Here is a 9,310-nt window from a genome sequence, read left to right as displayed (position 1 = left end):
AAGGGAGACATCAGCTTGTCCCGCTGCGTTAACATCGTCAACCAGTTGTTCCGGGCTATTCTTTGGCAACAGATCATTTAAAGTAAGCTTCTGACGCTGTATCAAATTACTTTTAAGCACAACAGTTCGCCGCGGACATTCCTGTCTGAAGTGGCCGGTTTCGTTACATATATGACATGTAGCTTCCTGACCTGTATAAACAATTTGTGCCTTATACCCACAAACAGTTATGTGAGACGGAATATTCGTCTTAACGTCCATCTCTACACAGCGGACCCCGTTAAAACACTGCAGTTTAAAGCGAGGCGACCATCTTTCATTTGCAATTGATTTAACGTCTCCGTAGTTTAAAAGAGCTTCCTTAATCTTATCATTTTCAATTTCAATGGGGAGATTCAAGACACGAACGGTTTTGTAATGAATGTCCGCTCTATAGATGGAAACCTTACTTTTATAACCATTTCTATGCACAAAATCTACTTCATAGCCCCACTTTCGTAACACTTTATCAACAGTCGAAGCACTGATTAACTTGACAAAAACACAGTATTTTTCCTGATCCAGTTGCCAGGTATGAACGGTTTCAGAATTTAGACCAATTACCTGTGTAATCCAGTCATCTATTTCCAGGGATGTCGGCTGAACAGGACGGGATTCTTTGTCAAAAGCAAATACCAGAGTATTCTTCCTGAGGTTTGTAGCCATGGTTAATCCAGCGAAGCAATTTCGGTTAAACAACCGAAATTCCAAGTAGCAGCAGCAAGACCAGAAAGAGTGATCAGATCACAAGGAACAGGAACGAACACGGAGATTAACGGACGGACGGCACTCGGCGAAGCTCAAGTACAGCAATGTAAACACTGAAGTGCAGCGCAACAGTTAACAGCGGCCACTCGCGAGCGCGGCTGAAACGGAACTAGGATCAGATATCAATTATTTTATGCAGAGGGAAATATAGAAGTTAGGACACAGAAGAAACACTTTTTGTCAGTTTTTTTTTTTTTTCCTTCACGTTATGATCTAAGCACAAATTTGTGCAGTTCTGAGTGCTCGTGGTCACGCTCTTTCCCTTGGGAAATTATGCAGTTGATTGAAGTTGGAAGTTGAATATAAAAGTTAGTTGGAGATGCCGGGGATCGAACCCGGGGCCTTTCACATGCAAAGCGAACGCTCTACCACTGAGCTACATCCCCAGTTGCTCAGTGCGAAGCGTAATTTATGAACAGCCGCGACAACGTACAACGCCCTGCCGTTATCTGAGGACTATTGCGACACGCGACTCAACTGAGCAAACGGAGCGACACGTCATCCCAGGAATGTGTAGGCTACCTCGCAGATGTCCCCAGTGCTATGTCAGGCACGAAAAGGTTTAGCTGCTCCGAACTTTTGGACTGCGGTGTGGTGGAAACGCTGTAGGTTACTGGATATAGAAGAATAGAGATATTTAAGTTAAACGTTGTGCATGTACAGTCGTGTGATACCGGAACATTCGAAGAAGTGCGTATCAAATCAAAATAAGACTCTTGAAGGAACTATATCACCTTCAAATACGATGCATGTATAAATTCACAGTAATAAATGTGAATACTCAAAAAATAACTTTTTACTTGTGCATCCATTTGGACTATCGTTTCCGGGTGAATGATGTATAAATGCTAGAAATTCCTTTAGATACTTTTTGATGGAGCACTAATGACTTTGTGCTTTCAATATGCATCCTGTGTTTTAAAGTGAGCTCGCTGAAGGAAACCATTTTTACTGTAAGCACTAGGTATGGTAATCTTCGAACATTGCCAAGTGGAGATTCCCATACACCATGGATTCCATGCTTTGCATTCTCTCCTGAACACACTTTCATGGCAATTGAGGCATCACAAAGATGATTTTTCTGCAGTCTAATATAGCAGCTATCTCATCTCTGTGGCTGGGGCTCTCTGCTAGAGTGTTTGTTGTATCTGCTGGAATATTGCACATATATTTCATTTATCTACAGTTGTTATATCTGAGTGTTTATATAGTGAGACCAAGCAAATTATGTACTTACACATACAATGACATATTGCACTACATGAGTGTAGTTCAGTAATAATAATAAAAGAGATTGAAACTAAAAAAGAATGGTGTAGAAAATATGTAGAAGCACCTGCCTGTGATGTTGAACAAAATAATGGTATTTTTATAGCAGTAGCTGTGTAAAGGTTCCTGTTGAGAAATTTTCAACTATTTCTGAAAAATTTTGATTCTTTGTTGCGCTACCTGTCAGACAGAGGAATGCAATTTTTTTTTCTTTGCAGGCATTACAGTGTAGATTTTCTGAAAGAGTTTGATGGAAAGAATGACCCTGAAGTCTTGCTTGGTTCTTTCAATTTGACATCAGTTACTAATTTTCCTACTATGGAAGTATAAGAAAACAGCACACTGATGTTTTATAGACAAAGATAAAAATAAACAAATAAAATCTTTTACTGGTAAGAATGGTCTTCCTGAGCATGATGCACAGCTAGTTACAGTATACGCCATATCTCTATACAGTAATGCAAAACAGACCACCAAAATAATGTGTTCAGTTAATGATATAACAACAGCACACTCTGGGGAATCTTGCAACAGACTGATATGAGGTTTACAGGACAACTTGTGCTAATTTAAAATTTAATCTATTTCATGATATCTTTGTGACTTTATTTGAAAATAGTTTCCCTTAGAAAATAGTAAACATATTTGTAAAAAAACCATCTAAAAAGCTGTTGGTTACTGAAGGGATAAATAATCTTATAAAAATAAAAAGGAATGTATCTCATAGCTAGAAAGAGTGATGACCAGAAACAAACATCGTAAAAACTGAAATACTGCATTAAGAAAATTCTAGAAGTATGTGCATTATGTCTGAGATTAGCACCTCTGATATTAAATTAAAGCAATTTTGAATATTGGTAAAAGGGAAACAGGGCAACTGACTGCACAGGAAGACTATTTCTATCAAACTCAATGAAAAGTTTAACAAAAAGTCAGAGATAGAAAATATTTTTCATTTTCCTTCCTTAAGTGATGTAAAGAAAATAGGAGCCAGCTGTTCATTAGAAAATTACAGGTTGTGTATGGAAGAGTTTACACCTATACAATTTGATAAAACTGAAATCCAACCCACCTCTACTACTGAAATTAATAAAACAATAAAATCACTCAAAAGTAAGCTCACATATAATTGATGGCATTTCCAACGGAGTACTAAAAGCTTGTGTCCAACAGGTAAGTAGGATTCTCAACCACATTTGTAGTAGCTTAATGGAACAGGTAGACTGAAAATGCTGTTGTTGAGACATTGCATAAAAAATGGGATAAGCCGGATGCTAAAAACTACCATCCAGTCTCACCTCTGACAGCTTTATACAAAATTCTTGAAAAGCTTCATATATTTGAAAAATCAGGTACTAACAAAATGTCAATTTGTTTTCAGAAAGTCTTATCAACATTATATATTAAATATTCTGAATAAACAAAAATCAGTCATAGGGATTTTTTGTGATGTCTCAATGGTTTTTGACTGTGTGAATTATAAATTGTTCTAGATAAGCCTGAATACTGTGGTATGAGTGGGACAGTGCACAAACGGTTTAGCTCCTATTTAATTGGAAGAAAGTAGAAAATTGAATTAACAATACAGATAGTTTCCAAAAATCAGTGGAGTCCTCTAACTGCATAGGTATCAACAATGTTGTCCCACAAGGTTCAGTATTGGCCCCTTATTGTTGGTTATATTTAATTACTTGCCACTCTTTTCATGAAGATGCAAAGGTAGTTCTTTTTGCTGATTAGACAAGTGTAGTAATCACACCCAGCAAACAAGAATGAGCTGAGGAAATTGTAAATAATGCCTTTCTGAAAATTAAGTGGTTCTCTGTAAATGGGCTCCACTAACTTTTGAGAAAACACAGTATATACAGTTCTGCACAGTATGTGGTATAACTCTATTGATACATAAAATTTTAACACTTCTGTTGCTAGGGTAGAATATTCAAAATTTCTAGGTGTATGCTGCTTCTACTCAATAGTTGAATAGATCAATTTCTAGATATGAAGTAATTATAAAAAAAAATATCGTGTAAAGAAGCATTATGTTAAACTGAAATGGTCCACATTATTACTAAATATCTTATTTATGTTGTATGGAACAAGAATTAACGTAACGTCAGTGTGCCTTTGACCCATATTGTTTTGTATTGTTTCTCCAAATAAGTCAATGTTCTCTGTAGGGGACTGTATATTTCGTTTTTAACTTGTCCTATCAAGGGGACCGCTTCCACTGGTCATTATTAATTTTGTCCCCATTTATGGTGAAGAGCTTTGGTAGAAGTGTAAGTCAAAGAAGTGGGACTCCAGCTGGCCGAGCATTTATGAAAAATAACTTTTTTGGTGTGGGACGGAGGAGACAAGAGCCACTTACGTTAGTGTAGTATCTAGGCAACAGTTGGCGCAGCGAAAAGAGAATAGACTGGTAACCCGAGGATCGTTGGGTCGAGATCATGTGCGGAAAATTTGTTTTTAATTTCGATTATAATGTTACTTACACTGCAGCTAAATTCAAATAATGAGAAACGTGTTGTATTCATTTCTAAAGGAAAAGCCTACGAATGTCAGGGACTTCAAATAAATTTGCAGGAAGGGATTGTAAGGTGTATATAAAATTTGATACTGCTATCGTTTTACAGTTGATTTACTTGTGCTGTTGTCATATTCGTCATAAAAAAGAGGGGAATTTTCTCGGCATCAACACAAATTATAAACACCGCCTTTTTACAATTACACGGTGGTTTCCAGGTTTCTATAGGAAAACAAGCTTGATTTACATTCGTAAAAGGTTCTCTCTCATCGCACAGTGTGAAACCAAATCACGCGTAACGCATTATTTCGACAAATATTGGCAGTGGAATGCATTTTGAAGCCGTTTCCTTGGGATGTGATTCTTTTCCTTTCGCAGTGAGATATAATTCCTTGACTGATGATAAAAATAGATATCGCAGGTTACACCAGAGAATGTAACGTAGGGAAAGGAGAGAATCACTTCAATACTGCACGAAGGTAATCTTTCTCGAAAAATCTCGTTGTATAATTTTGAATCTGTTCGTCATCCCCACAAGTCAATTAACAAAAGAAATATGTTGTCCTTCACCTAAGGCTTCGTCACATGTGCTGTAAATTTTCTGCTGAAAAAAGCTCTTTATAAATATGTGGAGTGTAGGTGTACGAAACTACCTATAAAAAAAGTAAATAGTTAAACCTGTATAGCGCATTCAAGTGAACAATTGTGTGTTGCCAGACATCACAGTTGACCGTTTTCAAAATCTGAAATATCTGCCAAAATAAAGGCAATAGAAGTTGTGCATCAAATGAACTAAATTTAGTCTGAATAATTGCTTTATTGAAAAGTCCATTGCTGATTTACGTAACTAAATTCCAAAACAAAAACTCAGAATACGAAAAATGTTTCGCACACGTATGTATCGCATTGATCACCGAAATCTGCTTTGTACAAGAAAAAAGTTTCTGATCTTATAAATTATGTGTGTCCGTTGGAAGTCAGATCTGGAAGCTGGAGAGATCTGGAGAGATTGAATAACAGTTCCTAACCGTCCTTTCCACCAACCTGTCTTCTTCTAAAGTTGTGTCCCCAGTACAAAAGACAGCTCGTCGGTCGTGGGATCTTCTTCGGCGGAGACTGCTAAGCTGTCAACTTGAACCCGTGATTGTCCATTTTAAGGGATGCCACTTGCCCAGGTTAATCTCCGTATCTACAGAGGGCAAGATTTGTAGTATTGACAATTATGGTAGGCGACAGTACTCATTACTGTATCCTGTTTTGTTATATTTTAAATAATCACACATTTTATATTGTCTTTTACAACGATCGAGATAGCTTTCTTAAGTGTATGATAACTTTTATGACAACTGCCGATACAGAGTACAACACGACCGCGCGAAACAGTTACGTGTCATGCCCTCCGGAACGCCCGAAACAGAGTGACTAGCGCAGCCGAAGCACTTGGTCTCCCAGGCGCGCCAAAGCTACCTGAAGCACTTCGGTTGCAATATCGTTACTCTTATGTTTCTCAAAACTAGTGAAATTTAATAAACAAGAACGACAGACTCGTAGGGTAGCCATGAGAGATTGTCATACTGAAAACTGGGTTAAATACAATGAAAAGTTTATAAATAGTTAATAAGAGAAGTTAGCCGTTTTAAGGCCTAACACACGAACACGGGACTGGTACATGCTGTACCATCTGCCGCTGGTACCTCACTCCACTTTTGCACCATATGCTACTTCGTATGTATCAAGCTGCATCAAGGCGAGCTTCTAGCAAAATAAAATACTGCCGGCCACAGCCAGGAATATCACAACCTAATCACTAATTAACAGTGTAATGATGTTTTTCTACATGTATACTGTCACTATACGACTATGGCCCTGAACTATTTTTGCATTCACCTCACTCAGTACAGTCAAATTTCTCTCGAACGTGGAGCACAGCAAGCAGTGCTGCAGCAAAGCTTATTGAAATTGTAAACTGAAAATTATATTCACGCATGTTACTGCCATGTGCAGTGTGGACACAAGCAACATATTTCTTGTTTAAGAGTAATTTTCGGTGATGAAGTGTTGCAAACGATTTTTCTAAACTTATTTTATAGTAAAGAACTACTTCATAGCTTCACTTTCAATATCATGAACAAATCTGACCTTATACAAAAATGATTGTTTTTTAACAGGTTGATAATTGAAAAAAATTACTTTACACAAAGATTAACCTACCCAAAAGTATCTCTATTCTTTCACAAAAAGTGTGAATGTGGGGGAGGAGAACTAAAAACACTAGCTGTGAGCAATCTATGAGTTATGTTTCAACAAAATTTCAATATAATTAATTAATTAAGTTTACAGAGTACTAACTATGTGCAAGTATGCAAAGCTGCAAGTTTACCTTAAATCAGTTCTTCAAATAACTCTTTCTAAAAATCCATAAATACTCTCATCTTATTCAGTCATTTCCAGAAAAATATTTAATTTTTAGCAGCTCAATTCCAGGTAAAAGTTTGTAACCATTCAGTTCCACGTTCGTTTTCCAACAGATCTCAACTAATACTCTCTGTGTGAGCACCCTCAGGCAGAGACGGTGTAACAACACAACCAAAGATCGCGGATCAACATGGCTTGCTCTCAGAGGTGTGCATATCGATTTATGAAAGTAAGAAGTTAACAATTCTGTGATGACCAAAGAGACAGAATACCGTAGAGAGGCAACACCGCGATTGGAGTGAAGCAAACTGAACTATCTGTCCGCCTTATTTTTGTAAATCAAAATTAAGAGGTATAGTACATGATAGGACGTAAGGAAATTAGAAAAACTCGCCTAAAATAATAAGGTCACATACTCGGGTAAGCTAAACACTTGAAAGGTCTGTGCTGGTGTATAACACAAATGAACAATACCACCAACAGATAAAATTTTTAAACAGGACGCACATGAAATGAGATTTCTTCGTAGGTTTACTACTTTTGTGCGTGTAGTTAGACAGTGCTCAAACTTTAGATATGATTTCGAAAAGAAAGTTCGCACATGTACTATCTCGATTTTAAAACAACCACAGAATTACGAGTGACTAAAATGAGGAAACTACAACCGTTTTTGACTGGCGTTCGTCTGAAATCGGTCACGTGACCTCCCACGATCGTTAATTTTGAGAAGATTCATCTTTTTTAGTTGTCTCCTTATGACGACTTGCGTGTTGTGACCGTACGCTGTTTCATGGCATCTGCGCATCGAAGATTTATCACAAACATGTCACTCTAGGAACGATTTATTGTAATTAAATGTGTCTTAACGACCCATTACTTGTAAAAATCCTTGTCACTGTGGTCATGCGGTTAGAGAAGTGCAATAGGAGAATCGAAGGAAGTATGTTCCCATCTCGGTACATCCATTTTTTCCATCTTACAACACATACAGGGATTTTCTTATTCATGTAACAGAATTATATTATGTAACGTTCGCTATTAACTGAAGGTGCGAGCGTACTTTGTGAGGAATGAGCTTAGACTTTGTGACATTCTTAAGACTAAAAACCGAAAAATGACGCTGCTGCGATTGAAACAACCAGCAATGATTTTCATATTCTGTCTTGTCACAAATATTTGACCGGTTTTTTTTTCATAATGTTTTATGATTTCAAAGGTTGTGATTAGGCAAGCATCTAATCTAATTACTGCGAGTGAAACAAGCACAATGACATTTGTATTGTTGCAGGTCACAAATACTTGGCTGTTTACTTGCAAATACGTTGGGATTTCCGGGGGTGTGAATGGTATGGAACCTAACAGAACAGCCTGAGCTTCTGCTAATAAAACGAGCAGGAAAGTTTATTTATAATGTTGTTTGTCACAAATGTTTAGCTGCCATCGAGGGCTTAACAACGCTTTCGTAAATATGCCGTTCAAGACAAAGATTGCACCATACATCAAGCAATTGACGCCACGTGACCGATTTCTTAAAGCCAATTGCACACAGCAGTACTTTCCCATTTTAGTCACTCGTACATAGTAACTTCCGAAAGTATGGAGGATAATAGTACTGTGCGGCACCGTAAGGAGCGATGAATAACTTGTCACACTCTCTCTACATACCCTCTAGCTCAAGATTGCTGTACACCTCACACAGTCTAAAATCTTTTTTATAAGGTGGTTGGAAGTTTCCCAGAGTCTCTTGAGGTAACCAAGAAATTTTTAATTTTGTCACGTTTATATTCGCCACCATTTCCCTTGCCTTTCCTTTTCTTGTCTTTTATGAAATTGTTAGTAAATAATATACATGTAGCATTATTTCAGTTTGTTTGCAGTGCAAGTGAAGTAAAAACTGAAAATAATAAATAATTTAAAAAGTTTCCACATAATATCTCTATCTCTCACTCACAGCAAGAATAGTACTTTTTCTGAACGCCTGACCATCTAAAGCTCTCACTAACGTCAGCTACATTTTGCGACTAGCTCTGCATGTATCGTAAATTTGGACCAAATCGGTGACGCGAAGTAGACGCGGTCCCCTAGTAAGTGCGGAATACAAGGAGTTCAATCGTCCTCATTGCCAATCAACAGTCTGCTTGACTGAATTAAATCATATTCGAAAGTATCATTGCTAATAGGATGGTAACACAGAATTAAAAAAAAAAAACATGTGGCGATCACTTGTGCAAAAGAATCTGTCGTAACGATGCATACATGTACAAATTACGTACACCAAACAAAGAAACGCTGCAA

At 37.3% G+C, this 9,310-nt stretch overlaps 1 non-coding gene across 1 annotated transcript; it reads right to left on the bottom strand.

Moving 5' to 3' along the window:
- Positions 1-1,121: 1,121 nt before the first annotated feature.
- On the bottom strand, positions 1,122-1,193 carry Trnaa-ugc (transfer RNA alanine (anticodon UGC)). The gene has a single exon. It is a non-coding gene; the product is annotated as a tRNA-Ala (tRNA).
- Between the last annotated feature and the right edge of the window lie 8,117 nt (positions 1,194-9,310).

This window comes from Schistocerca nitens, chromosome 7, assembly GCF_023898315.1.
Source record: "Schistocerca nitens isolate TAMUIC-IGC-003100 chromosome 7, iqSchNite1.1, whole genome shotgun sequence".
Classification (NCBI taxonomy): Eukaryota; Metazoa; Arthropoda; class Insecta; order Orthoptera; family Acrididae; genus Schistocerca; species Schistocerca nitens.
The sequence above is the reverse complement of the archived record's forward strand: the minus strand, read 5'-3'. Positions and strand labels throughout refer to the sequence as shown.